The sequence below is a fragment of the Aegilops tauschii genome, chromosome 1 (genome assembly GCF_002575655.3).
Source record: "Aegilops tauschii subsp. strangulata cultivar AL8/78 chromosome 1, Aet v6.0, whole genome shotgun sequence".
Lineage (NCBI taxonomy): Eukaryota > Viridiplantae > Streptophyta > Magnoliopsida > Poales > Poaceae > Aegilops > Aegilops tauschii.
The window spans coordinates 366,972,667-366,989,496 of NC_053035.3; positions in this window are offsets into that span (position 1 = coordinate 366,972,667).

Here is a 16,830-nt window from a genome sequence, read left to right on the forward strand (position 1 = left end):
GAGGAAAGTTTCTGTTTTTCCGGAGAAAAATGGAAACGGAGAGAAACCAACGTTTCGTTTTGTTGGATCGCGCCATCGAGCAAAACCAACGTTTAAATCATGTCTGTCGCGTTCGTGTCTCACCCTCCTCCACGGATCGACCCCACACGGTCGCTTGGCATGCCACTCACCGCAAACCGAGTATATGATAACTTTCCCGCCTGCTTGTCGATGGATCGCGCGTACTAGTACTACTGGAAGAGATTGAAGAGTTGGGGAGGACAACTAGCTGTAGCACGGACTCCCAAGAACTTTTTGCATGCATGTTGTGGCCGGCTATTGCGACCTTTGAACGCGGAGCAGTCGCGTGCACCAGGAAGCGGCGCGGGCGACGCTCTCTCGGCCGGGCCGCCGCTTCAATGCCGGCGCCAGTGAGAGGTCGCGTCCGCTCTGGCCGGGCATGAATGCGGCACTGACCGTTTTGGGCGGGAAGCACGCGCGGGTGATGAAGAGGGTTCGGGTTGGTCAGGAGCGGCCGTGGCAGCGGTCCGGACGCCCGCAGACAAGAGATGATGTATGTTAATATTGCCGCGTATATAAATAATGTGCCAGTTGGACAAATATGATTGGAGATGGAGATGGAAATGGAATTTTATGTAAACACGGATATGCATGTCTATGTCTATGTGTGTGTGCGCGACGACTCTCACGACCTGGAAGCGGGGGTGTGTTTTTGATCGAGTTTTCTTTCTTGGTACGTTAAAAAATTGTCCGCCAGTTTTCGTTTCTTTTTCCGGGAACGCCCGTATTCTATTTAAAACCACTGCTATGGAGAGATTATTTTACTCCATTATAGCCTCTTGTTTGATAGAGTTTCTCGCATCTCGCTCTCTTACCCTCCCCATATCAAAACAAGATGACAGTGTCCACACTATCTCTCTCCTCACCGGTGGTCACAGATCCGGCCGAATCCCGTCCGCTGCGGGAGATGAGGAGGTGCAGCGTTGACGTTGTCGCCGTCGGCGATGGAGGAAGCCGATGCGCACCGTCCTCTCGGAGCCGGCGCTGGCGCAGACGAAGGTCCTCCGCGCCCTTGTTCACTGTCGTCGTGTGGGCAGATCCCGCCCGCCCGCCTAAGCGACATCTCGCCCACCTGAGGTATAACTTCTTGTACTGGTCCAGCTCCCCAGGTCGCTGCATGCGGGTTTTCTTCTATGAGACTACTCCCCAGCTCCCCATGTATAGTAGCTAGGGTTCGTCGGCTGGTCCAACATCACCTACTATCATAGAGGAAATGCCACTCAAAAAGTTGTCCTGATTTATGCCTCGGTGGAGGTATACATTTTGTTTCGACAAAAAGTACATGGTGGTTGTGCGGTCATTGTCCATATGCTCCTATTGCTGCTGCTAATCTAATACTATCACTAGTTAATTGAAGAAATGCTTTTTTTCTCAGGTATCCTGGTTTAGTTCCCATCAAGATAATCATGACGCTTCTGTTTGTTGGTGTGCTTTTCATAATTCTTATTGACAATTGAGATGTCATTGTTAATCTTGTAAAACAAAGTAACAACACTATTCCCTTTTTATATTTTTTGGAAACAGCGATGCGTATCTCCATACCCGGTCATGTCTTCCTCAATTTTAGTGGAACTGCAAAAAATTGGATGGCCATTGTTGTTCCGCCTCACTGTCCTCTGCCACGTGGTTCTTTCTTCCTCGAGCTTGACTACTGAGAAGAAACAGACCACAGTGAGGATTTGTCGAACTTCATAGGTGCCTCACCCAAACTTGATGCCAAATGGATGATGCATCACCACGATGACCTATCGATGCTCATGGTTGCGCCTCATGGTTGCGTCGGCTAGTGAAGCTGATCGATTTTCAATGAAAAACAAGCTGTTTTCCATTAGTGCTCTTTGCTTGTTACCCACAAAGATGATATCCTTCGTCAGTTCACCTTGGTTGCATTGGAGACGTAGTCGTCTTTCATGTTGGTGCAATTTTATCACACAATTGGCTATGAACCAAATGTTTCCTCGAAGAAGGATCGACGTTGGTACTAAGAGCATAAGTTTTGTATTGATTTCTAAGCCTTCTCACAACTTTGTCTCCAGCTCCCCTGTAATTTTATTTGTCCAGCTATTAACTTTGATTAAAAAAATGGTGTGGACTAAAAACCCGGATGGACGTAGTAGCCCTCCATTTTTATTTACTCTGCACATTAGATTTGACTGAAAGTCAAACTTTGTAAAGTTTGACCAAGTTTAGGCCGAACACAACAAACCATAATTATTGGAGAGGGCAAACTGTACATACTCTCAAACCTTTCCGATAATTGAAATTAAAATTCTTTATTTGTACACACTCTCACACGTTTCCGATATTTGGCGCATGTGTGGTTGTTCACTTAAGGGAGGGTAGTGTACCGCACGTGAAGGACATGAAGTGCGACCAGGACGCATGGATCGTTAGTTCATCAGAAGTACTCCCTCCATTCCTAAATATTTGTCTTTCAAGTGGTTTGCAATGGACTACCACATACGGATGTATATAGACATTTTTTACAATGTAGATTCACTCATTTTGCTCTGTATGTAGTCATTTGTTGAAATCTCTAGAAAGATAAATATTTAGGAACAGAGGGAGTAGTAGTTTTCTTCACTGGTACGTTAAATAAAGAGTTTCGTTTTGTACTTACACAATTTAAAACGATTGTTATGGAGAGAATAAGAAAACCACTCCACTATATATTAGTCGTATACACGAGTACTATATGGACACAGCTTCATTGACTTTAGTGCACCTGCCTTTGGGTTTATGACAGGTGGGCCCAAAATGTGGCTGGCCCACCTATCATACAGCCAAAAGCAGGTGCAGTTAAGGCACCAGAGCTCAGTCCGTACTACATAAGCTGGAGCCTCAGCGCTTGTTCCCTAGGGTTTGCACTCTCCACACTCTCGCTGCACTACATATATATATATATATATATATATATATATATATATATATATATATATATACACGCTGGAGGCTCAGCGTTCCTTTGCTAGGGTTTGCTATATTCACTATCTCTCACCCTCTTCACCAGATCTAAACAAAACTGCGTTGTGGCCTCTGTCTCTCTCACCCCCCTCACAGACAGCTGATACATCCCCAACGTATCTATAATTTTTGATTGTTCCATGCTATTATATTATCGGTTTTGGATGTTTATGGGCTTTATTAAACACTTTTATATTATTTTTGGGACTAACGCATTAACCCAGAGCCCAGTGCCAGTTTCTGTTTTCCCCTTGTTTTAGTGTTTCGCAGAAAAGGAATATCAAACGGAGTCCAAACGGAATGAAACCTTCGTGAGAGTTATTTTTGGAACGGAAGCAATCCAGGAGACTTGCAGTGCACGTCAGGGAATCAACGAGGAGAGCACGAGGTAGGGGGGCGCGCCCACCCCCCTGGGCGCGCCCTCCACCCTCGTGGGCCCCTCGTGGCTCCCCTGACCGACTTCTTTCGCCTATATATATCCATATACCCTAAAAACTTCGGGGAACAGAATAGATTGGTAGTTCCGCCGCTGCAAGCCTCTGTAGCCACCAAAAACCAATCGGGACCCTGTTCCGGCACCCTGCCGGAGGGGTGAACCCTCACCGGTGGCCATCTTCATCATCCCGGCACTCTCCATGACGAGGAGGGAGTAGTTCACCCTCGGGGCTGAGGGTATGTACCAGTAGCTATGTGTTTGATCTCTCTCTCTCTCTCTCGTGTTCTTGAGGTGATACGATCTTGATGTATCGCGAGCTTTGCTATTATAGTTGGATCTTATGATGTTTCTCCCCCTCTACTCTCTTGTAATGGATTGAGTTTTCCCTTTGAAGTTATCTTATCGGATTGAGTCTTTAAGGATTTGAGAACACTTGATGTATGTCTTGCCGTGCTTATCAATGGTGACAATGGGATATCACGTGATCCACTTGATGTATGTTTTGGTGATCAACTTGCGGGTTCCGCCCATAAACCTATGCATAGGGGTTGGCACACGTTTTCGTCTTGACTCTCCGGTAGAAACTTTGGGGCACTCTTTGAAGTGCTTTGTGTTGGTTTGAATGGATGAATCTGAGATTGTGTGATGCATATCGTATAATCATACCCACGGATACTTGAGGTGACATTGGAGTATCTAGGTGACATTAGGGTTTTGGTTGAGTTGTGTCTTAAGGTGTTAGTTGATACGTCTCCAACGTATCTATAATTTATGAAGTATTCATGCTATTATATTATCCATCCTGGATGTTTAATGGGCTTTACTATGCACTTTTATATTATTTTTGGGACTAACTTATTAACCCAGAGCCCAGTGCCAGTTTCTGTTTTTCTCCCTGTTTCAGTGTTTCGCAGAAAAGGAATATCAAACGGAGTCCAAACGGAATGAAACCTTCGTGAGAGTTATTTTTGGAACGGAAGCAATCCAGGAGACTTGCAGTGCACGTCAGGGAATCAATGAGGAGAGCACGAGGTAGGGGGGCGCGCCCTCCACCCTCGTGGGCCCCTCGTGGCTCCCCTGACCGACTTCTTTCGCCTATATATATCCATATACCCTAAAAACTTCGGGGAACAGAATAGATCGGGAGTTCCGCCGCCGCAAGCCTTTGTAGCCACCAAAAACCAATCGGGACCCTGTTCCGGCACCCTGCTGGAGGGGGGAACCCTCACCGGTGGCCATCTTCATCATCCCGGCGCTCTCCATGACGAGGAGGGAGTAGTTCACCCTCGGGGCTGAGGGTATGTACCAGTAGCTATGTGTTTGATCTCTCTCTCTCTCGTGTTCTTGAGGTGATACGATCTTGATGTATCGCGAGCTTTGCTATTATAGTTGGATCTTATGATGTTTCTCCCCCTCTACTCTCTTGTAATGGATTGAGTTTTCCCTTTGAAGTTATCTTATCAGATTGAGTCTTTCAGGATTTGAGAACACTTGATGTATGTCTTGCCGTGCTTATCTGTGGTGACAATGGGATATTCACGTGATTCACTTGATGTATGTTTTGGTGATCAACTTGCGGGTTCCGCCCATGAACCTATGCATAGGGGTTGGCACACGTTTTCGTCTTGACTTTCCGGTAGAAACTTTGGGGCACTCTTTGAAGTACTTTGTGTTGGTTTGAATAGATGAATCTGAGATTGTGTGACGCATATCGTATAATCATACCCACGGATACTTGAGGTGACATTGGAGTATCTAGGTGACATTAGGGTTTTGGTTGATTTGTGTCTTTTATTTTAGTACGAACTCTATGATAGATCGAACGGAAAGAATAGCTTCATGTTATTTTACTACGGACTCTTGAATAGATCGATCAGAAAGGATAACTTTAGGTGGTTTCGTACCCTACCATAATCTCTTCGTTTGTTCTCCTCTATTAGTGACTTTGGAGTGACTCTTTGTTGCATGTTGTGGGATTGTTATGCGATCCAATTATGTTATTATTGTTGAGAGAACTTGCACTAGCGAAAGTACGAACCCTAGGCCTTGTTTCAACGCATTGCAATACCGTTTGTGCTCACTTTTATCGCTTGCTACCTTGCTGTTTTTATATTTTTAGATTACAAATACCTATATCTACCATCCATATTGCACTTGTATCACCATCTCTTCGCCGAACTAGTGCACCTATACAATTTACCATTGTATTGGGTGTGTTGGGGACACAAGAGACTCTTTGTTATTTGGTTGCAGGGTTGTTTGAGAGAGACCATCTTCATCCTAGGCTTCCCACGGATTGATAAACCTTAGGTCATCCACTTGAGGGAAATTTTCTACTATCCTACAAACCTCTGCACTTGGAGGCCCAACAACGTCTACAAGAAGGTTGAGTAGTAGACATCAAACAATTTCTGGCGCCGTTGCCGGGGAGGTGAGTGCTTGAAGGTATATCTTTAGATCTTGCAATCGAATCTTTTTGTTTTTTGTTTTATCACTAGTTTAGTTTATAAAAGAAAACTACAAAAAAAAATGGAATTGAGGGTACCTCATATGCATCATCTTTTTAATATCTTTCATGAAAATAAGGATTCCGATAATTGTGCTCAATTGCTAGAGGAAGAATGCATTAGAATGTTTGGCACTAAATCTTTGAATGATGAGCATGATTGCAATGTTGTTAGTATGAATTCTATGAATATCCATGATGCTAATGATATGCAAAGTCACAAGCTTGGGGATGCTATGTTTGATGAAGATGATATGTTTAGTCCCCCAAGTTTTGATGAGCAAATTTATTATGATGAAAGCATGCCTCCTATTTATGATGATTATTGTGATGCCACGTATGCTATAAAGAATAAAGATAACCATGAAATTTGTCATCATGATTTTAATTTTCAATTGTATTATGCTTCACATGATAGTTATTTTGTTGAGTTTGCTCCCACTACTATTCATGAGAAGAAATTTGCTTATGTGGAGAGTAATAAAAATTCTATGCTTGTGCATCATGAAAAGAATGCTTTAGGTACTGGTTATATTGTTGAATTCATTCATGATGCTACTGAAAATTATTATGAGGGAGGAATGTATGCTTGTAGGAATCGCAATAATATCAAGTTTCCTCTCTATGTGCTTAAAATCTTGAAGTTATGCTTGTTTTACCTTCCTATGCAAGATGATTATTGTTCCCATAAGTTGTTTTCTCACAAAATCCCTATGCATAGGAAGTGGGTTAGACTTAAATGTGCTACTCATATTCTTCATGATGCTCTCTTTGTGTTTCAATTCTTATCTTGCGAGCATCATTGAAATCATCATGCCTAGCTAAAAAGGCAATAAAGAAAAGCGCTTGTTGGGAGACAACCCAATATTTAACTTTACTGTTTTATAGCTTTTGTTTCAATAAAGTGCCAAGTAGAACCTTTGGGAAGACTTGGGTGAAAGTTTATGTGATCTTGCTGTAAAAAACAGAAACTTTGCGCTCACGAGATTAGCTTTCATTTTTTACAGAAGAGTGATTTTAAGTTGATTCTTTTCGCGGATGATTACTAGACAAATTCCTCAGGTCCAACAATTTATTTTAGAATTTTTGGAGTTACATAAGTATACGTTTTATACAGATTACTACAGACTGTTCTGTTTTTGACAGATTCTGTTTTCTATGTGTTGTTTGCTTATTTTGATGAATCTATGAGTAATATCGGAGGGTATGAACCATAGAGAAGTTGGAATACAGTAGATATTACACCAACATGAATTTATAATGAGTTCACAACAGCACCTAAGTGGTGATTTATTTTCTTATGCTAACGGAGCTTACGAGTTTTCTGTTGAGTTTTGTGTTGTGAAGTTTTCAAGTTTTGGGTAAAGATTCGATGGACTATGGAATAAGGAGTGGCAAGAGCCTAAGCTTGGGGTTGCCCAAGGCACCCCAAGGTAATATTCAAGGATAACCAAGAGCCTAAGCTTGGGGATGCCCCGGAAGGCATCCCCTCTTTCGTCTTCGTTCATCGGTAACTTTACTTGCAGCTATATTTTTATTCACCACATGATATGTGTTTTGCTTGGAGCGTCATTTTATTTTCTTTTGTTTTGCTTGATGTTTGAATAAAATACCAAGATCTGAAATTCTTAAATGTTAGAGAGTCTTCACATAGTTACATAATTATTCGACTACTCATTGATCTTCACTTATATCTTTCGGAGTAGTTTGTTGTTTGCTCTAGTGCTTCACTTATATCTTTTAGAGCACGGCGTTGGAATTATTTTGAAGAAATAGATGAACTCTCATGCTTCACTTATATTATTTTGAGAGTCGTAAACAGTATGGTAATTTGCTTTGGTTATGAATTTAGTCCTAATATGATGGGCATCCAAGAGGGATATAATAAAAACTTTCATATAAAGTGCGTTGAATACTATGAGATGTTGATTCATTATGATTGTTTTGAGATATGAAGATGGTGATATTAGAGTCATGGTAGTGAGTAGTTGTGAATTTGAGAGATACTTGTGTTAAAGTTTGTAATTCCCATAGCATGCACGTATGGTGAACCGTTATGTGATGAAGTCGGAGCATGATTTATTTATTGATTGTCCTCCTTATGAGTGGCGGTAGGGGACGAGCGATGGTCTTTTCCTACCAATCTATCTCCCTAGGAGCATGCGCGTAGTACTTTGTTTTGATAACTAATAGATTTTTGCAATAAGTATGTGAGTTCTTTATGACTAATGTTGATTCCATGGATTATACGCACTCTCACCCTTCCACCATTGCTAGCCTCTCTAAATTCCGCGCACCTTTCGCCAGTATCATACACCCACCATACCTACCTATTATGGCATTTTCATAGCCATTCCGAGATATATTGCCATGCAACTTTCCACCGTTCCGTTTATGATGACACGCTCCATCATTGTCATATCGCTTTGCATGATCATGTAGTTGACATTCTATTTGTGGCAAAGCCACCGTTCATAATTCTTTCATACATGTCACTCATGAGTCATTGCACATCCCGGTACACCACCGAAGGCATTCATATAGAGTCATATTTTGTTCTAAGTATCGAGTTGTAATTCTTGAGTTGTAAGTAAATAAAAGTGTGATGATCATCATTATTAGAGCATTGTCCCAAGTGAGGAAAGGATGATGGAGACTATGATTCCCCCACAAGTCGGGATGAGACTCCGGACTAAAAAAAGGGGCCATAAAAAAAAGAGAAAAGGCCAAATAAAAAAATAAAAAATGAGAGAAAAAGAGAGAAGGGACAATGCTGCTATCCTTTTACCACACTTGTGCTTCAAAGTAGCACCATGATCTTCATGATAGAGAGTCTCCTATGATATCACTTTCATATACTAGTTGGAAGTTTTCATTATAGAACTTGTCTTGTATATTCCAATGATGGGCTTCCTCAAAATGCCCTAGGTCTTCGTGAGAAAGTGAGTTGGATGCACACCCACTTAGTTTCTTTTGTTGAGCTTTCATACACTTATAGCTCTAGTGCATCCGTTGCATGGCAATCCCTACTCACTCACATTGATATCTATTGATGGGCATCTCCATAGCCCGTTGACACGCCTAGTTGATGTGAGACTATCTTCTCCCTTTTATCTTCTCCACAGCCACCATTCTATTCCACCTATAGTGCCATGTCCATGGCTCACGCTCATGTATTGCGTGAAGATCGAAAAAGTTTGAGAACATCAAAAGTATGAAACAATTGCTTGGCTTGTCATCGGGGTTGTGCATGATTTAAATATTTTGTGTGATGAAGATAGAGCATAGCCAGACTATATGATTTTGTAGGGATAGCTTGCTTTGGCCATGTTATTTTGAGAAGACATAATTGCTTTGTTAGTATGCTTGAAGTATTATTGTTTTCATGTCAATATTAAACTTTTGTTTTGAATCTTATGGATCTGAATATTCTTGCCACAATAAAGAAGATTACATTGATAAATATGTTAGTTGCATTCCACATCTCTGTTTTTATCATTTACCTACTCGAGGACGAGCATGAATTAAGCTTGGGGATGCTGATATGTCTCCAACGTATCTATAATTTTTGATTGTCCCATGCTATTATATTATCTGTTTTGGATGTTTATGGGCTTTATTAAACACTTTTATATTATTTTTGGGACTAACCTATTAACCCAGAGCCCAGTGCCAGTTTCTGTTTTTCCCTTGTTTCAGTGTTTCGCAGAAAAGGAATATCAAACGGAGTCCAAACGGAATGAAACCTTCAGGAGAGTTATTTTTGGAATGGAAGCAATCCAGGAGACTTGGAGTGCACGTCAGGGAATCAACGAGGAGAGCACGAGGCAGGGGGGCGCGCCTACCCCCCTGGGCGTGCCCTCCACCCTCGTGGGCCCCTCGTGGCTCCCCTGACCGACTTCTTTCGCCTATATATATCCATATACCATAAAAACAACGGGGAACAGAATAGATCGGGAGTTCCGCCACCGCAAGCCTCTGTAGCCACCAAAAACCAATCGGGACCCTGTTCCGGCACCCTCCCGGAGGGGGGATCTCTCACCGGTGGCCATCTTCATCATCCCGGCGCTCTCCATGACGAGGAGGGAGTAGTTCACCCTCGGGGCTGAGGGTATGTAGCAGTAGCTATGTGTTTGATCTCTCTCTCTCTCTTGTGTTCTTGAGGTGATACGATCTTGATGTATCACGAGCTTTGTTATTATAGTTGGATCTTATGATGTTTCTCCCCCTCTACTCTCTTGTAATGGATTGAGTTTGCCCTTTGAACTTATCTTATCGGATTGAGTCTTTAAGGATTTGAGAACAGTTGTTGTATGTCTTGCCGTGCTTATCTGTGGTGACAATGGGATATCACGTGATCCACTTGATGTATGTTTTGGTGATCAACTTGCGGGTTCCGCCCATGAACCTATGCATAGGGGTTGGCACACGTTTTTGTCTTGACTCTCCGATAGAAACTTTGGGGCACTCTTTGAAGTACTTTGTGTTGGTTGAATAGATGAATCTGAGATTGTGTGATGCATATCGTATAATCATGCCCATGGATACTTGTGGTGACATTGGAGTATCTAGGTGACATTAGGGTTTTGGTTGATTTTTGTCTTAAGGTGTTATTCTAGTATGAACTCTAGGATAGATCGAACGAAAAGAATAGCTTCATGTTATTTTACTACAGACTCTTGAATAGATCGATCAGAAAGAATAACTTTGAGGTGGTTGGGTACCCTACCATAATCTCTTCGTTTGTTCTCCGCTATTAGTGACTTTGGAGTGACTCTTTGTCGCATGTTGAGGGATAGTTATATGATTCGGTTATGTTATTATTGTTGAGAGAACTTGCACTAGTGAAAGTATAAACCTTAGGCCTTGTTTCCTAGCATTGGAATACCGTTTACACTCACTTTTATCATTAGTTAACTTGCTGTTTTTATATTTTCAGATTACAAAAACCTATATCTACCATCCATATTGCACTTGTATCACCATCTCTTCGCCGAGCTAGTGCACCTATACAATTTACCATTGTATTGGGTGTGTTGGGGACACTAGAGACTCTTTGTTATTTGGTTGCAGGGTTGTTCGAGAGAGACCATCTTCATCCTACACCTCCCACGGATTGATAAACCTTAGGTCATCCACTTGAGGGAAATTTGCTACTGTCCTACAAACCTCTGCACTTGGAGGCCCAACAACGTCTACAAGAAGAAGGTTGCGTAGTAGACATCAAGCTCTTTTATGGTCTCTCTCAAACTACCCTGCAACCAAATAACAAAGAGTCTCTTGTGTCCCCAACACACACAATACAATGGTAAATTGTATAGGTGCACTAGTTCGGCGAAGAGATGGTCATACAAGTGCAATATGGATGGTAGATATAGGTATTTGTAATCTGAAAATATAAAAACAGCAAGGTAGCAAGCGATAAAAGTGAGCACAAATGGTTTGCAATGCGTTGAAACAAGGCCTAGGGTTCATACTTTCACTAGTGCAAGTTCTCTCAACAATAATAACATAATTGGATCACATAACAATCCCTCAACATGCAATAAAGAGTCACTCCAAAGTCACTAATAGAGGAGAACAAACGAAGAGATTATGGTAGGGTACGAAACCACCTCAAAGTTATCGTTTCTGATCGATCTATTCAAGAGTCCGTAGTAAAATAACATGAAGCTATTCTTTTCGTTCGATCTATCATAGAGTTCATACTAGAATAACACCTTAAGACACAAATCAACAAAAACCCTAATGTCCCCTAGATACTCCAATGTCACCTCAAGTATCCGTGGGTATGATTATATGATATGCGTCACACAATCTCAGATTCATCTATTCAAACCAACACAAAGTACTTCAAAGAGTGCCCCAAATTTTCTACCGGAAAGTCAAGACGAAAACGTGTGCCAACCCCTATGCATAGGTTCATGGGCGAAACCCGCAAGTTGATCACCAAAACATACATCAAGTGAATCACGTGAATATCCCATTGTCACCACAGATAAGCACGGCAAGACATACATCAAGTGTTCTCAAATCCTTAAAGACTCAATTCGATAGGATAACTTCAAAGGGAAAACTCAGTCCATTACAAGAGAGTAGAGGGGGAGAAACATCATAAGATCCAACTATAATAGCAAAGCTCGCAATACATCAAGATCGTATCACCTCAAGAACACGAGAGAGAGAGAGAGATCAAACACATAGCTACTGGTACATACCCTCAGCCCCGAGGGTGAACTACTCCCTCCTCGTCATGGAGAGCGCCGGGATGATGAAGATGGCCACCGGTGAGGGATCCCCCCTCGGGCAGGGTGCCGGAACAGGGTCCCGATTGGTTTTTGGTGGCTACAGAGGCTTGTGGCGGCGGAACTCCCGATCTATTCTGTTCTCCGATGTTTTTAGGGTATATGGATACATATGGGCGAAAGAAGTCGGTCAGGGGAGCCACGAGGGGCCCACGAGGGTGCAGGGCGCGCCCAGGGGGGTGGGCGCGCCCCTGCCTCGTGCCTTCCTCGTTGCTTCCCTTACGTACACTCCAAGTCTTCTGGATTGCTTCCGTTCCAAAAATAACTCTTCCGAAGGTTTCATTCCATTTGGACTCCGTTTGATATTCCTTTTCTGCGAAACACTGAAACAAGGAGAAAACAGGAACTGGCACTGGGCTCTGGGTTAATAAGTTAGTCCCAAAAATAATATAAAAGTGCATAGTAAAGCCCATTAAACATCCAAGATGGATAATATAATAGCATGAATACTTCATAAATTATAGATACGTTGGAGACGTATCAACATCCCCAAGCTTAATTCCTGCTCGTCCTTGAGTAGGTATATGATAAAAGAAATAATTTATGAAGTGTGAATGCTAGCAGGTGCACACGCTTGATCAATGATAATTTCAATCACCTTTTCTAGCATCATTATGTGTCATAATAGTAGCTCAACTCATAAAACTTTTCATGATCAAGTAACAAGCTATTCACATGTTAAAGTATAGATCATAAACTTTCTTGAAAACTAACAAACCGTGTTATTAGTCATCAAACAATTACAATTCATCTTATTTTCAGGAAGAGTCTATGTCAGAGCTTTGATTCGGCAAACTTCACATACTCAACTATCATTTAGTCTTCCATGATTGCTACCACTCAAAGCATATTTTTAGAACAAATAGTATTCATCGAACACAGTGAAAGATAGGGGCTTAATGTTTCGCCTCCCACTTATTTATCATATAGATAATTGTCAACAATAATAATTCATGATCAAATATTTTTGAATGGCCATATATGCTTAGATCTTTCCATCACATGATGCTTGCCAACTAAAGAGTGGGTTGGAATGAGATGGAATACTACTGACTCTTGCATAAAAGTAAAAGATAGGCCCTTCGCAGAGGGAAGCAGGGATTTGCAGAGGTGCCAGAGCTCGAAGCTAAAACAGAGATGAAAATAATTTTGAGAGGCATGCTTTCATTGTCAACATAACGACCATGAGTTCCCAATATCTTCCATACTAGATACATTATAGGCGGTTCCCACGCAGAAAGGTAAAGTTTTTACTCCCCCTCCACCAACATTCACACTCCACGGCTTGTCCAAAACAACGGGTGCCGTCCAACTATCAACATTCCTGGGGGAGTTTTTTTTAAATTATTTGCGATTTTGTTTTTGATCTTTTGATCATAGGACTGGGCATCCCAGTTACCAGCCATTTTCTCGTGAATGATGAGCGGAGTCCACTCATCATAAGAATAACCCACCTAGCATGGAAGATACTGATAGACCCTAGTCGCTACATGAGCGATCCGGGCATACAAAACAGATTATTATTTGAAGGTTTAGAGTTTGGCACATGCAAATTTACTTGGAACGGCAGGTAAATACCGCATATAGGTAGATATGGTGGACACTCATGGAAGAAACTTGGTTCAAGGAATTTGGACGCACAAGCAGTATTCCCGCTTAGGGCAGATATTTTGGCTAGCAAAGGATTCTAAATAGCAAGCACCACATGTTAGAGGATCCATAACAATATAACTTCTATACAAATATACCAAAGCATAACTCATTATGTTGTCTTCCTTGTCCAACTTCAACTAATTTGCTCAGGTTTGAAAATAATTAATGGGGCTCACAATCATAGAAGATGTCCAAGATAGTATATTTATATGTGAAATCTCTCTTCCTTCAATATTCTTTCAAGAATTGTTCAAGTGACCAATACAATGTTTGCTAACCTTCAATAAATTTACCACCTCTACTTCTTATATGTGAAGTCATTATGCCCCACGGGATAAGCATATGAAACATATGTAATTTCAGATTTATTATATTCAATTCATTCAACCATTTACTCATAGGATATAAGTGAAGACACGAGTAAATGACAAACTACTCCAAAAAGATATAAGTGAAGATCAATGAGTAGTTAAATAATTATGTAGCTATGTGAAGACTCTCTAACATTTAAGAATTTCAGATCTTGGTATTTTATTCAAACATCAAGCAAAACAAAAGAAAATAAAATGACACTCCAATCAAAACACATATCATGTGGTGAATAAAATTATAGCTCCAAGTAAAGTTACCGATGAACGAAGACGAAAGAGGGGATGCCTTCCGGGGCATCCCCAAGCTTAGGCTCTTGGTTATCCTTGAATATTACCTTGGGGTGCCTTGGGCATCCCCAAGCTTAGGCTCTTTCCACTCCTTATTCCATAGTCCATCAAATCTTTACCCAAAACTTGAAAACTTCACAACACAAAACTTAACAGAAAATCTCATGAGCTCCGTTAGCGAAAGAAAACAAAACACCACTTAGGTACTGTTGTGAACTCATTCTAAATTCATGTTGGTGTAATATCTACTGTATTCCAACTTCTCTATGGTTCATACCCTCCGATATTACTCATAGATTCATCAAAATAAGCAAACAACACATAGAAAACATAATCTGTCAAAAACAGAACAGTCTGTAGTAATCTGTATCAAACGTATACTTCTGGAACTCCAAAATTTTTAAAATAAATTGTTGGACCTGAGGAATTTTTCTAGTAATCATCTTCAAAAAGAATAAACTAAATAGCACTCTCAAGTAAAAAGTTTTAGCTAATCTCGTGAGTGCTAAAGTTTCTATTTTTTTACAGCATGATCATAAAGACTTCAGCCAAGTCTTCCCAAAGGTTCTACTTGGCACAAACACTAATTAAAACATAAAACCGCATCTAACCAGAGGCTAGATCAAAAATTTATTACTAAACAGAACCAAAAAAGAAAGAACAAAAAAAAAGGGTTGCCTCCCAACAAGCGCTAACGTTTAACGCCCCTAGCTAGGCATGATGATTTCCATGATGCTCGCATAAAAGATAAGAATTGAAACATAAAGAGAGCATCATGAAGAATATGACTAGAACATTTAAGTCTAACCCACTTCCTATGCATAGGGATCTTTTGAGCAAACAACTTATGGGAACAAGAATAAATTTGCATAGGAAGGTAAAACAAGCATAACTTCAAGATTTTAAGCACATAGAGAGGAAACTTGATATTATTGCAATTCCTACAAGCATACATTCCTCCCTCATAATAATTTTCAGTAGAATCATTAATGAATTCAACAATATAACCAGCACCTAAAGCATTCTTTTCATGATCTACTTGCATAGAAATTTTACTACTCTCCACATAAGCAAAATTCTTCTCTTTTGGAATAGTGGGAGTATCATAAGAGACTTGAATACTATAAATTGTTTCCACATTAAAAGAGTAATGTTCAGAAAAAGGGTAATCATAATCATGACAAGTTTTATAAATATAATCATCACTACTTTTTATAGCATAAGTTTCATCACAATAATCATCATAAGTAGCAACTTTGTTCTCATCATAATCGATTGAAACCTCTTCCAAGATAGTGGACTCATCATTGAATAAAGTCATGACCTCTCCAAATCCACTTTCATAAATATTATAATATTCAAAATCCTCCAAAATAGTGGGATCATTATTTCCTAAAGTTGACACTCTTCCAAACCCACTTTCATCACTATAATCATCATAGGTAGAAGGCATGCTATCATTATAACGACTTTGCATATCAAAACTTGGGAGGCTAAAAATATCATCTTCATTAAATGTAGCATCCCCAAGCTTGGGAAAAACATTAATTGAAGCAAATATATTCTCAAAAACATCATCTTCATCAAACATAGCATCCCCAAGCTTGGGCCTTTTCATATCATAAGCATAATCACTCTCATCATTAATAGTATGGATAGCACCAATAGTATAGCAATTATCATCATCACAATGAGTAGTAGGAGCAACATCATTTGGGAGGGATACCTTTTTACCTTTGCTTCTCCGTTTTTTATTTTTCTTCTTCACATCATGTGCAGGTTTATCCCTCTTTTTTGAGCTCCTTATTGATGAGATTGGTTGAATAGAAAGCTCCTCCTCGTTACCTGATTCATCATAAGAAATAATAGGAGGATATTGGGAAGTCTCTCCCCTTTCATTAGTGTTCTCTTCATCTTCTATTTGCTTTCTTTTCTTTATGTAATTGGCAATATAAGGATTTTCAATGCAATTCACTGCACAATGCATATAAATTTCCTCTAGGTCAAAATCAAGAAGTTTATCACGGGCAAATACTGGAAGATAGTTAGTTATACGTTTCATTTCTTCATAACCCAAAAGCAGACTAAGTTCACTATGATGTGCAAGGGAAATCAAGTCATCACAATTTTTGGACACGACTCGATCATGAAACAATTTGCATTTGATATTTAAATGACCATGTTCACTGCAAAGTTCACAAGTATGGCTAAGATATTTTAAATTTTCAGCACTAACATTTAGCCTCT